The sequence below is a fragment of the Crocodylus porosus genome, unplaced genomic scaffold, assembly GCF_001723895.1.
Source record: "Crocodylus porosus isolate Cpor-Errol unplaced genomic scaffold, CroPor_comp1, whole genome shotgun sequence".
Lineage (NCBI taxonomy): Eukaryota > Metazoa > Chordata > Crocodylia > Crocodylidae > Crocodylus > Crocodylus porosus.
Window position 1 is genome coordinate 1,501,240 of NW_017728934.1, and position 11,523 is coordinate 1,512,762.

The 11,523-nt window shown below is 49.6% G+C and overlaps 1 pseudogene; it reads right to left on the minus strand.

Moving 5' to 3' along the window:
- LOC109317458 overlaps window positions 1–3,472 on the minus strand; it is a 15,287-nt pseudogene extending 11,815 nt beyond the window's left edge.
- Between the last annotated feature and the right edge of the window lie 8,051 nt (window positions 3,473–11,523).

An 11,523-nucleotide genomic window follows, 5' to 3' on the forward strand; every position in this document is an offset into this window, starting at 1 on the left:
GCCTGCTCCCCCAGTCCCCCTGACCTGTGCCCACTCCCCCAGACTTCCATGGGTGCCCCACCCTGGCCCAGCTCCCAGCCCTTTAAAGAAAAGACCCAGTGCTCACTGGGTGCTGCTGAGTGGGGGGCAATCCCCACTGCCCCCTCATTGTCCCACGCTGTGTGGGGAGCTCTGCACAAGCCCCCTTGATGCCTCCCCCCACTCCCCCAGCCCCACCACAGCTGCTCCACCTGCTGCGGCTCCAGCCCTTTAAGAAAAAAAAGACAAAAGCCCAGGGAGTCACCACTCCTGCAGTGGCCTCGGGGCCTCGGGGTGCTTGTGCAGAGCCCCGCACGTAGCGTGGGGCAGCAGGGTGCAGCAGGGATCACCCAGCACCAGCAGGAGCTATGAGTCTCGGGTTATTACTTTTTTTTTTCTTCAAGCGTCGGAGCCGCAGCAGGTGGGGCAGCCATGGAGGGGGGGCCTGGAATGGGGGGATGTTGGGGGGTTCATGCAGAGCCCCCCATTCAGCATGGGACATTGGGGAGCAGCAGGGATTGCCTCTCAACCTGGCAACACCCGCTGAGTCAGGGCCTTTTTTTGAACAAGAGCCAGGAGCTAGGGTGGCAGGGCAGCCATTACTGGCTTGGGGGAGAGGCGGGTATGGGCCTGGCCTGGCTGATTCAGAGATTTGGCAGCAGCTCAATCTCCAAATCAGGCTCAGCCGAATTGAATCGGGACAGTGATTCGAATCACCGAATCGAATCACTGTGCCCTGAATTGGCCGAATCCAAATCCAAAGTGAATACTACCCGCTTCACACATGCCTAGAGCACACATGTAGATGCCCCCCACTGAGTCATCAGAGCAGAGCTGGCCTTTGAGTAGGGCAAATGAGGCAGCTACCCTGGACGTTGTGCTGAGCAGTAGCCACATACTACAATGAGCCTCAGCGCCACTTTTTAGACTACAAGGCGGAAGAACTGCAGTTGAAACATGGAAAAACTTAGATTGAAAAAGGCTTTTCCTCTTGTGTTTTACATTATTTCAGACAAGTTGGCTGCTCCGTCTGCAACCATGCATTCTTCTGATGATGTTTGTCACTGTTGCAAGCACTCAACAGAGTTTCCAACATGAGTCTGATAAACAACCATGTAAGATCAAATATGTGCTAAGAACAACCTCATGGTCTGATCGAAGGTGGAATATCACAGTCAGCCAGTGACCCCTACTGGTCTTTGCTGCACAAAGCTGTAGAAGTTTTGCTTCAAAGCTGAATGATCCCCTCCATATCACCTAAGCATCTTTCAGTAACACCAACAATTTCACCGGGACAGGAACAGATACATGCAGCAGGTAAAGCATGTGAACCACAGCTTATTTCCAAATACAAACATACCATATTGTCTTGAATACAACATGCACCTTTTCCCAAAAACTAGCATGGGAAATTGCAGTGTGACTTATGAGGGAAATACGGTAAGAGCAGTTTCTGCCCATTACTGAGCAGAAATGAAAGGAAAACCTGCACTCACAGGGAGCAGAATAATGAGCAGGCCGGGTCGCTGCTGCTTTTCAACTGCTTATTAGAAGGGAAGATCTTCTCTTCCCTTCAATCTGCCTTTTCTATATCAGGGTGCATATTTAATTCCAGGGCATTTTGTATGTGAGAAAATGTGGTGATAGGGGCTTCGGTCTATGCTGACAGGCTGACCTACCCATCCAATACATCAGCCTTGGGAACCCAAGGAAACCATAATGCAACCATATGCAACCATAATGTACTTCCCTCCCTGAAGCAAATAAATTGTAGCAGAGCATAAACTCACATCAAAGTAGTTCAAGAGTGGCTCAGAGACCCCCTGGGAAGCAGATGAGCGTGTATATTTGGTGCTGATGTCATACTGGTGGTGCTTCACAAAGTCTTCCAGCAAGCCTTTTTCCATCAGGACTTCCCTCGTCTTCTTCCCTCTCTGCAAAGGTATCCTTGTGTGCAAGAAAAAACAGCAACTAAGATCCCCAATCACTAAAACACCCTTCATCAGATGTTTCTTGTGCACTGGGCCTAAGGGAAACAGTTTGGCTTGAAGCCATCAACTCCCATGGCATTCACAATGGGTTTCCTTATTCAGCTGATGGAATAAACATTTTAAATCGACTGAAATACTCTTCTGCTTATCAAGCATGGGTATAGTCTCACCACAGCCAGCACAAGCGTCTTCTCCATTCAGAATGGCCTTGTCCTTCTCATAACTTCCCATCTCTTCCCAGACCTCATCTGAAAAGAGGTCTGTCTGAAACGGCTAGTGCGAAACGGCTAGTATTTGCTTCGGATTCGGCCGATTTGGGGGACAGTGATTTGATTCGGTGATTTGACTCACCGTCCTGATTTGATTCAGCTGACTCTGATTTGAAGATTCAGCGGCAGCCGAATCTCCGAATCTTTGAATCAGCCAGGCCCGGCCCATCCCCCACCCCTCTCCCAACCTGGCAATGGCTGCCCCCACTCCTGGCATATGGGGAAAAAAAAGCCCCAGCTCACTGGGTGCTGCTGGGAAGGGAACGATTCCTGCTGTCCCCCCCATACTACCCCATGCTGCATGGGGGGCTCTGCATGAGCCCCCTGACCCCCCCCTCACTCCCTCAGCTCCCCCATGGGTGCCCTGCCTGGGCCAGCTCTGGCCCTTTAAGAAACTCCCCCCTCGAAAACACTCCGGGACTCACTGCTTCTGCCAGTGGGGGGTGATCTCCACTGCCCCCCATTGCCCCATGCCATGTGGGGGACTCTGCACAAGCCCCTGAAGTCCCAAGGCTGCACCAGGAGTTTTTTTTTTTCTTAAAGGGGCAGAGCTGGCCCAGGTGCAGCACCCATGGTGGGGCTGGAGGAGCAGGGTGGGGTGGGGGCTCATGCAGAGCCCCCCTATGCAGCGTGGGGCAGTGGGGGGCAGCAGGGATTGCCCCCTCTCCCCACCTGGCAGCACCTGGTGAGCACCAGGGCTTTTCTTTAAAAGGGCCTGGGAGGGGTCCCCCCATGGTCCCCTCCACCTTTCCCCAGCCTCCCCCTCCTCCGCCCCTAGTACTTACCAGCTTGGAGTGGCTGCAGCTCCCTGCTGCACCCACCTGGGACTGCCTGAATCTTTGCCAAAAATTTGGAGAGCTTTGAAACAACTTGGACCTTTAAATGGGTCCTCTGATTCAATTCAGATTTGGAGATTCAGCTGCCGAATTGGGCCGAATCTCCTCCGAATTGAATCACCACCTGAAGCTTCGCACTGCTCTACTTTTCACATTTCTTATCCCTCTGTTGTTAAACTAAATGACATGGGCGTCAGAAAGGACCATTCGATCATTTTATCAACATGCTTTCCTTTCATTTGTTTTAAAACAAGCTGGTTAGCTGCAGCAGATGAAGGAGAAGTGGTAAAACAGCAACTTGCCTGGTAAAGCCTTCAGAGAGGGCAAAAAGAGCACAGAGAACCACGAGAAACTTCATCCTTCTATTTCTACAGAGACTGCTACAGATGCAGGGCTCCTGAATATAACTTGCCAGCTTTTATAGTCTAAGGTTGACTCTCCGGGGTGGGGGGAGTCCTCCTCGGGGGTGGGGAGCTCCAGGAAGTCAGATTACAGGAGAAATTCCAGCTCAGGCTGGTGATAGCAGATCACTCTGCAAACACCCCAACAGCTGACCAAGGTCTAACCCCATGGCACACAATTTCTAACATCAGTACATTATACTGAAGAACAGTGCATGTGTTTGTTGCTGCAGTCGACTGTGCCTGTGATAATCAGTTGTTTTAATCTTTCACTGGTTTATACTTCCCTTTTTGATTTCAGTTTAAATTCCCTCCCCTAGCTTTGAATATGATTGCATGAGCCCCTGACTGGTTTCATGTCCTGTTAGTCCATTGCCAAATGGGGATTAGATACGTATACCTATATCCCAGTGCAGCATATTGGGTTTACTGATTCTAGCCCCTAACATCTATGAAAGTATGAAATTAAGGGACTAGGAAATGCAGCCATAGAGCACGTGATCCAACTGAGAAATACTGAGGCGGAGCTAGTAGACTAAATGAAGGTGTCAGTCAAGAAAGCAAAAGGTTTTCGGTGCCATCTTTTAAGAAGCTAGCTGCAAGGTAGCAATGCCACAGTCTGAAAATGAAGACTGGCCTCTCAGCCAATCAGTGGCAAGGGATAGGCCACAGGGGCACCTTCACCAATCAGTGGTGAGGAGTGAGATTGCCATGAAATGCCTGTGAAATGGGCTCTGTGCGCCGCAACCAGGCCATGAGAAACCCTTTGTCTCACCATAATTTAAGCGGGTCCCTAGTAATGGCCTGCTTGCAGTTAGCAAACTCCTACATGAGGCTGGATGTGGACTGATGAATCCAAAACCGGAGGGACGTACACCAGTAGCAGGTTAACCTAGATTCTTTCCAGGTTAATTCTCTATCAGGTTGGGTAACTTCATGGTTTGTCTTCTAGTTTTTCTATTGTTGTAATTTTAATGACAACAGTGTAAAATACCATCTCTCTATGTCCCCAGTCTGCTAAAATGCCATCTCTTTCCTTCATCTGCTCTGTGCCCATGCCTTTCCACCCCTCTTTCTACACCACAATCTGCCCTCTGTCCCTTTTCATAGTTTCATAGATGTTAGTGGCTGGAAAAGACCATACAAAATCATTGTGTGGCAGCACAGGAGGGGTGCTACTATGCAGAGACACTGCCTCACTGCCAGGCCCAAATCCTTGCTTGGAGGGAACCTACAGCCAGCTGCCCCACTTCCTGGAGAAACCCCATAAGCCAAGGGTTTGGGATGCTCCTGTGGTTTCCTGCATGTTATCCTGCATCTTTTCTGGACAGCGAATCTGCCATCACATTTGGGCATCCCTTTATGTTTTCCACTTTCATGTTGAACTCCTGAAGCTGCCATGCCCACCTTTGAAGCTTGGCATTGGTATTCTGCATTGTCTGCAGCCTTTGAAGTGGGGCATGGCCTGTTAGGACCATGAACTTCTGTCCCCACAAATAGGACCTCAGCTTGTTCAGTGCCCGGACAATTGCCAACCTCTGAGCTGCTTTTTAGTTTGTGGTGGTGGGCAGCCATTAATGGCCTCAACTTTATCCCACATTGGGGTGATCTTGCCTCCACCCACATGGTGTCTGAACTACACCACTTTGGGCAATGCCAACTGACATTTCTTTGCTTCTGCTGTTAGTCCAGCCCCTTTAATCCTTTCCACCACAGTGGTTAGGTGAATCAGGTGTGAGCCAAAGTCCTGGCTGAAGGTAGCAATGTTGTTGATGTGGGCCACTGTAAACTTCTCGAATCCTTGTAGAAAGTTATTAATGAGTCTTTGAAAGAAGCAGGAGAATTGTGCATACCGAAAGGAAGGACTGTGAATTCAAACAGTCCCAAAGGTGTGGTGAAGGCATACCTGGCCATAGCATGCACATCTAGTGCCATTTGCCAAAACTCCTTAGATAGATCAAGAGTAGAGCTGAAACTGGCTAGGACCAGGCTGTCAAGCAGTGAGTCCTTCCTGGGCATAGGGTATGTGTTGGGGTGGTGATCACATTCAGCTTCCTACAGTCCACACATAGTTCATCCTGGTTTCAGACAAGTACCACAGGGCTTGTCCAGGGACTCATCAATGGGTTTTTACCTGACTTACGCATGGCAATAGCATAAGTCACATCACCTTTGAAAAGGTGTCAGCGACTATGGGGGCCTTTATGGAGGTTAGGGCGATTGCCTCCAAGGACTGCATTGCAAAATCCACATGAGTTTAAATATATTGCTTTCCTCTCCGAGTCTTATGCCTCAGAGGGCCCACAGTGTCTATCCCCACTCTTTGGAAGGCCTGATCAATGATAGCGAGGGGCTGCAGGGGAGCTTTTCTCTTATCCCCGCTCTTGCCGGTCCGCTGGCCTGTCTCACAAGATCTTCAATAATCCATCACATTCTGAGCAAGCCTGGGCTAATAAAAGTTTTCCAACAGCCACTAGTGAGTCCAGCCCATGTCCACGTGACCAGTGCAGGGTAGATGGTGGGCCACGGCAAGCAGCTGCTGCCTGCATTTATGTTGCCCCACGAGCTGGCGATAGGGGTCCTAGGACACAGCATGGTTCCTGGACACCCATAGCTGGTAAAGGAGTCCCTTATCCCAGACTACCTGTTCTGTCTTATCCTGGGTGAACTCTGCTTCTTGCTCCTGAGCCATCTGTTGGAGTTCCTCCAAGCTGGCATCTGCTAAAATCTCCAGTTTAAGCTCCTCCTGCCCAGCTATGCAATCGGTGGGGATCTTTAGTGCTTCCTTATGGCATTTCTCTAACTCCTTCCTGTGAGCCTTTGCTTCCTGTGCCACTGACTGACTGGGCCTCTCCCTGGGGCCATCTATTAGCTTCTCCCTGGGGCTATCGGTTCCCTAACTGGCTGCCACAGTTAAAGGGGTTCTCTTCTCTTGTCCCTCTTACCGCCATAGACAACTGGGTTACCTGGCTCTGGGATGCTTCCCCACCTACCATCTCTGCCTTCTTCCTTTGACTGCAAATCACTGCATTAATGCAAAGGGGCTCTATAATATTGCCCCACACTGCTTTCATATGCTGAGGTCCCGGAATACCCCTCCCCAGTGACCCTTTTAAGATGCAACTTGCAACTTAATTCCTAACTCCTGGCAGGTTTCCAGGTTTCTACTTAAGAAATCACCAGCTGCTGCCTGGGGTACTTGCATGTAGTTTCCAGATGATCACCGGAAGGAAGAGAGAGCGCCCCGCTCCCTTTAGGAATTTTATCTGGCCAGGTCACTTGATGGACCAGCCTGATCCAAGAGGAGCCATGAGGGAGAGAGGTCACTTAGGCTGACCAAAGTGAGGGTCAGAGTGAAGGAGAGGGGATTTCTTCACAATCGAGTCCAGTCCTCTTTCCCTTGGGCAGGAAAGACTGCAGAGGTCAGATGACCCCAGCAAGACAGGTGTCAAGACACTTTCTGAAGATGCCCAGGGTGGGTGACTGTTCCACCTCTGAGGGGAGCATGTTCCAGACCCTCGGCACTTGTAAAGAAGTTTTTCCTTACGTCCAATTTGAAGTGATCTTCAATCAGTTTGTGCCCATTATTTCTCATCTTCCCATTATTGCTTGCCTGATCCTCTTCTTGTTCTGACTAGAATGGGTTTCTAAACTCTTCAGGACAAGGACCTGACAAAATAAAAATAAGCAATATTTATATACCTTTGATCTATGTATCCGAAAAGCCACTACAAGCACCAGACCAGAGTATAAGACCCTAGCAAGGGTGGTTTGGGGCAAAACTTATGATGGAAGGATAGATAGCAGAGCTCTGAAGGATGACTAGATAACAGACCTCATTCTTATTCATTTGGCCATGCTGCCTCTATGATGGAACAAGCCACACGCGTGTGGTTCAGTTAACCTCGCTCTAACATATTGCTCCTCTCTAGAATACAAATCTGTTCTAGATCAAAATCTAGATACAAATCCCACATCTTAGTGCCCGTCACCCCAATTGTTACCTGGGAAGCTATAGTGTAACTACTGAGGGGTGGCCAGAGCAGCAGCCCCAGGCAACAACTTGGGGGCAGGGGGCATGGCAAGATTAACAGCTGCTGCACTGCCAGATGACTGCACCCCTGGCAACCTGTGGCCACCGCTGCCCTGTGCCCTGCTGCTGCCCAGAGCACATAGTTACCCTGGTAGGCCTTTGTTTGGAAGAACATCTTCCATCTGCCCTTCACTGTTACAGAGAACTGAGCTGCAAACAAAGAGTCTGATGTTATGTACTGCCAGAATGTGATTAGGATATTTGCCGTCTCCTATTTGGTGGCAAGAATGAAACAGGTCAACTTGCAGATACCAGTACTGTGGAGATGGTCCAGCTTCCCAGTGTCACCTGTTACTAGCACAGAATCACTGCGTAAAGTCAGATGCAAACATTGAGAAAAGTGACCTTCAAGCAAAGCTAACACTACCTAGCCCTTATCCAGCAAGACAGGAAACATTAAGAAGGGATATAAATCATTTACACATGTCAATGTAAAAATGCTGATAATAGCAGAAGGCAACAGATTGCATTTGTGACTAAGAGGAAGGAAAGAAGGAAATTTCTGTAAGGGGCCAGTCCCACATTATCTGTCTTCTGAGGAACCAGTTTTGGGTCTTGTCATGATCATTTCTTTTTATAAATAGGGGACAGGCCTCTGTGGTGCATTTTTTGCTGTGGAGTTAGATGCAGGGGGGCAGGGACCGAGGGCTAAAGTGGTGACTGAACTTACATTAGCAATGGGAATCAAGGGCAACAAGAAGTCCGTCTTTAGGTACAGAGGAAACAGGAGGAAAGCAAATGGGAGTGTGGGGCCACTGCTCAGCAATTCAGGAGAGTTGGCTACCAGCACCCAGGAGGAAGCTGACCTCCAGAATGACTATTTTGCCTCTGTCTTTCACCAGACCAAGGGGAAGACAATGCCAGGTAGAGTACAGGATGGACATGGTAGGAATAATTGTGTTCCTACTATTGCTGTCGAATTGGTGTATGACCAATTTAAAAAATTGGACATATACAAGTCATTGGGACCGGCTGATCTTCATCCAAGACTGTTGAAGGAGCTGCCTGAAGTCATTGCGGATCCTCTGGTGAAACTCTTCCACAACTTGTGGCACTCTGGAGAAGCCCCTGAGGACTGGTAGAGGGCCAATGTTGTACCCATGTACAAGAAGGGCAGGAGGGAGGACCCTGGTAACTATAGGTCGATCAGGCTAACATCCGTCTTAGGTGAAATCCTAAAAAAATTCATCAAGGAATCTATCTGCAATCAGCTTGCAGAAGATAAGATCCTGAATGACAGCCAGCATGGCTTCATCGCAGGCAGATCTTGCCTTACCAACCTTATCTCCGTCTATGACTAGATAACTCACCACCTGGACACGAGAGAACAGGCTGACATTGTATACTAGGGCTGCTGTTTGATAAAAGACCTTAATGAATTATTTCAAGCTGCTTTAAATTGATGGCAACAGTTAAACAAAGCAGTTTTACCCACCCAATAACAGTGCAAGGGGAAGGCTGACTCTATGTAGTTCACTGGCCAATAGTAAAACCCATTAAATTGATTTGAGCCAAACTGTAAATGAGGGTTCGGTTTAGGCACTGGAGGGGATAACTAATGAAACAAGGGCGGTTATTGTCTTAAATACATGAGACTTCAGTGCTTCTCAGCAGATCAACTGCTAACCCACAGATCATAGGATCATAGGAAAGCTGGGCTGGAAGGGACCTTGTGAGGTGACAAGGCAGGGTCATCCCTGACTAAAACACCTCTGCCAATATGAATGGATGTGACCGACACATGGCAGGGCAGGAACCTAAAGGCTCTTCCTTGTAGACACTGACCTGGCTGCCTGGGGCAGGGCGGTGCTTCAATGCGGGGACTGTCTGCTGGCTAGCTCCAACCTGACTCAACACACTGCAGTCCTGGGCACATGTTCATACAGCCCAGTATGTGCCAAAGGGAATGGGTAGAAAGTAGAGGGGGAACACACACCCTCAACTTCAAAAAGTGAGTTTCTCTGGGATTCCCTGCTCCAGTCTTGTAGTGTCTGCAGCGGCAGATTATCCAGGTCTATTTGTCTAAACTCAACTTGACCCACATGAGCTGGGTAGATGCTCTGCCTTTCTGCAACATGTTTAATTTTAAAATTTCCCAGGACCAGACCATACGGCTTCCATGGTGCTCCCAGGAGTGCTGGTCTCAGGCACTCACATCCACCTGTTGCAGCTCCTTGTGTGCCAGGCCTGGGATGGGGGTCGGGAACCTGTGCTGAGGGTGCCCCCTGATACTGCTCTCAAACATACCAGAGGCAAAGATCTCCAGAGCAGTCCAGCTTCCCTGACTCCTTTCTGGGTCTGGCCAAGCAGAGCAGAAGCCGATAGGATGGACACGCTTGAGACCAGCACCCCTGGGAGTGCTGGAGAAGGTGCATAGCTGGGTCCAAAACAGCTTCATCCCTATGCAGAGCGCTAACTCTGGGGCTTTGCATCTTTTAGACAGGAGTGTCCAAACCTTGGCTCTGTGGTTTCATCATCATGATTCTGTGAACAACTGGAGTTGTCTTTTTCTTATGCTTTCTTATGATATGAGTCCAAATGGTAACACTGTTTTCTGCCCTGCCCGCTATAAAAAGTAACCCTGCCATACATTCATTCAAGTAACTGTGTGTGGCAGGTGTCTGATAAGGGTGACCATTTCGTGGCCAGCTCTCTGTGCTAAGGGGGCAGCTTGAGACCAGCCACCAGGGGAAGAACATCTCTCTGCTGAGCTCCTTGAGCTGTGAACAATTTGGAGACATATGGGCTAGGGCTATGGGAATGGAGGAGGTCCCAGGTCCTGGGCATGACCTAAAACTGCACCCTGCCATGGTAGGGAGGCTTGGTGGGACTGCTGGTGGTGCGGCAGCCCCAGAAAATGCAAGGACAGCAAACCTCCCTGGTGAAATGTGGGCAGGGTGCACCTGATAGCCTTCAGCCCCTGCACAGTCCTAGTTGGGGAAAGCCCAGACCTGTAAGATCCTTGAGAGGCCTGAGGCTCATTTGATCCAGTGGAGCTGTGAGGCAAAAAAGCAGCTCAGATCTGACTGGTCCATGCTGGGGCTAGGACCCAAGGGGAGAAGGGTACAGGTGAGCTGCCTGGGATGCCATCTGCAAGGCATGGGCCCCAGTGTTGGGGAAGGTTTGGAGCTGGGGACATCACCCCTAGTCACTGGGGTCTTAAATGGGCAGCTTCCTACCTAAGTAACATCTTAATCATTTTTCCATCAAGGCATGGCAGGAAACAGAGGCAGGCAGTTAGCCCAGAAACAGGTGGGCAGGCCAGTATCCAACCGGACCCAGAATGGCCCCCTGTTGCACTGTGCAATAAAATGAGAAACAAGCCACACAGATGGCTCACATATAACGTAGACCTCTTTGGGGCTGATTTGTATTGCACCTTAAAATAAACGTGTGGCACTCCAGTTTTGGCTGCTGCACACCAACCAGACACTCATCATGCTGACAATTGAACATTCAGTCATTTTTCAGCATTGGGAGGGGAGCCAGCCCTGGCCAGTTGGGAACACCAGGCTGCCCTGTCTTCCTGCTAATAATAATCAGCTGATTGTCAACAGGACACCTCAGAGTATACAACTGGAGCTGCCCAGAGGCCTGCAACTGTGGGTGGGGGGAGCTGATCATCTCCCCCTGTGCAGCAAATTCAAAGCTAAGCACTGGGAACTTGCCCCTCTGTGGCACTTGCAGAGCCAGGCAACGACAGCCCTACATGCAGGGCTGCCAATGCCTGACTTTGAGCTTCCTAGTTCAGGTGATCCCAGACTCTACCTACTCTGGCAATTAGAAAAGGTATGATTGTGATCTGACCCCAATACAAAAATCACGTGTTCTGCCATACATGTGTTGCATGGCACGGCAAGGATGGGCACTTGCTGGGATTTGGGATCAGATCTCATTGTGCTATTAAATAAACAT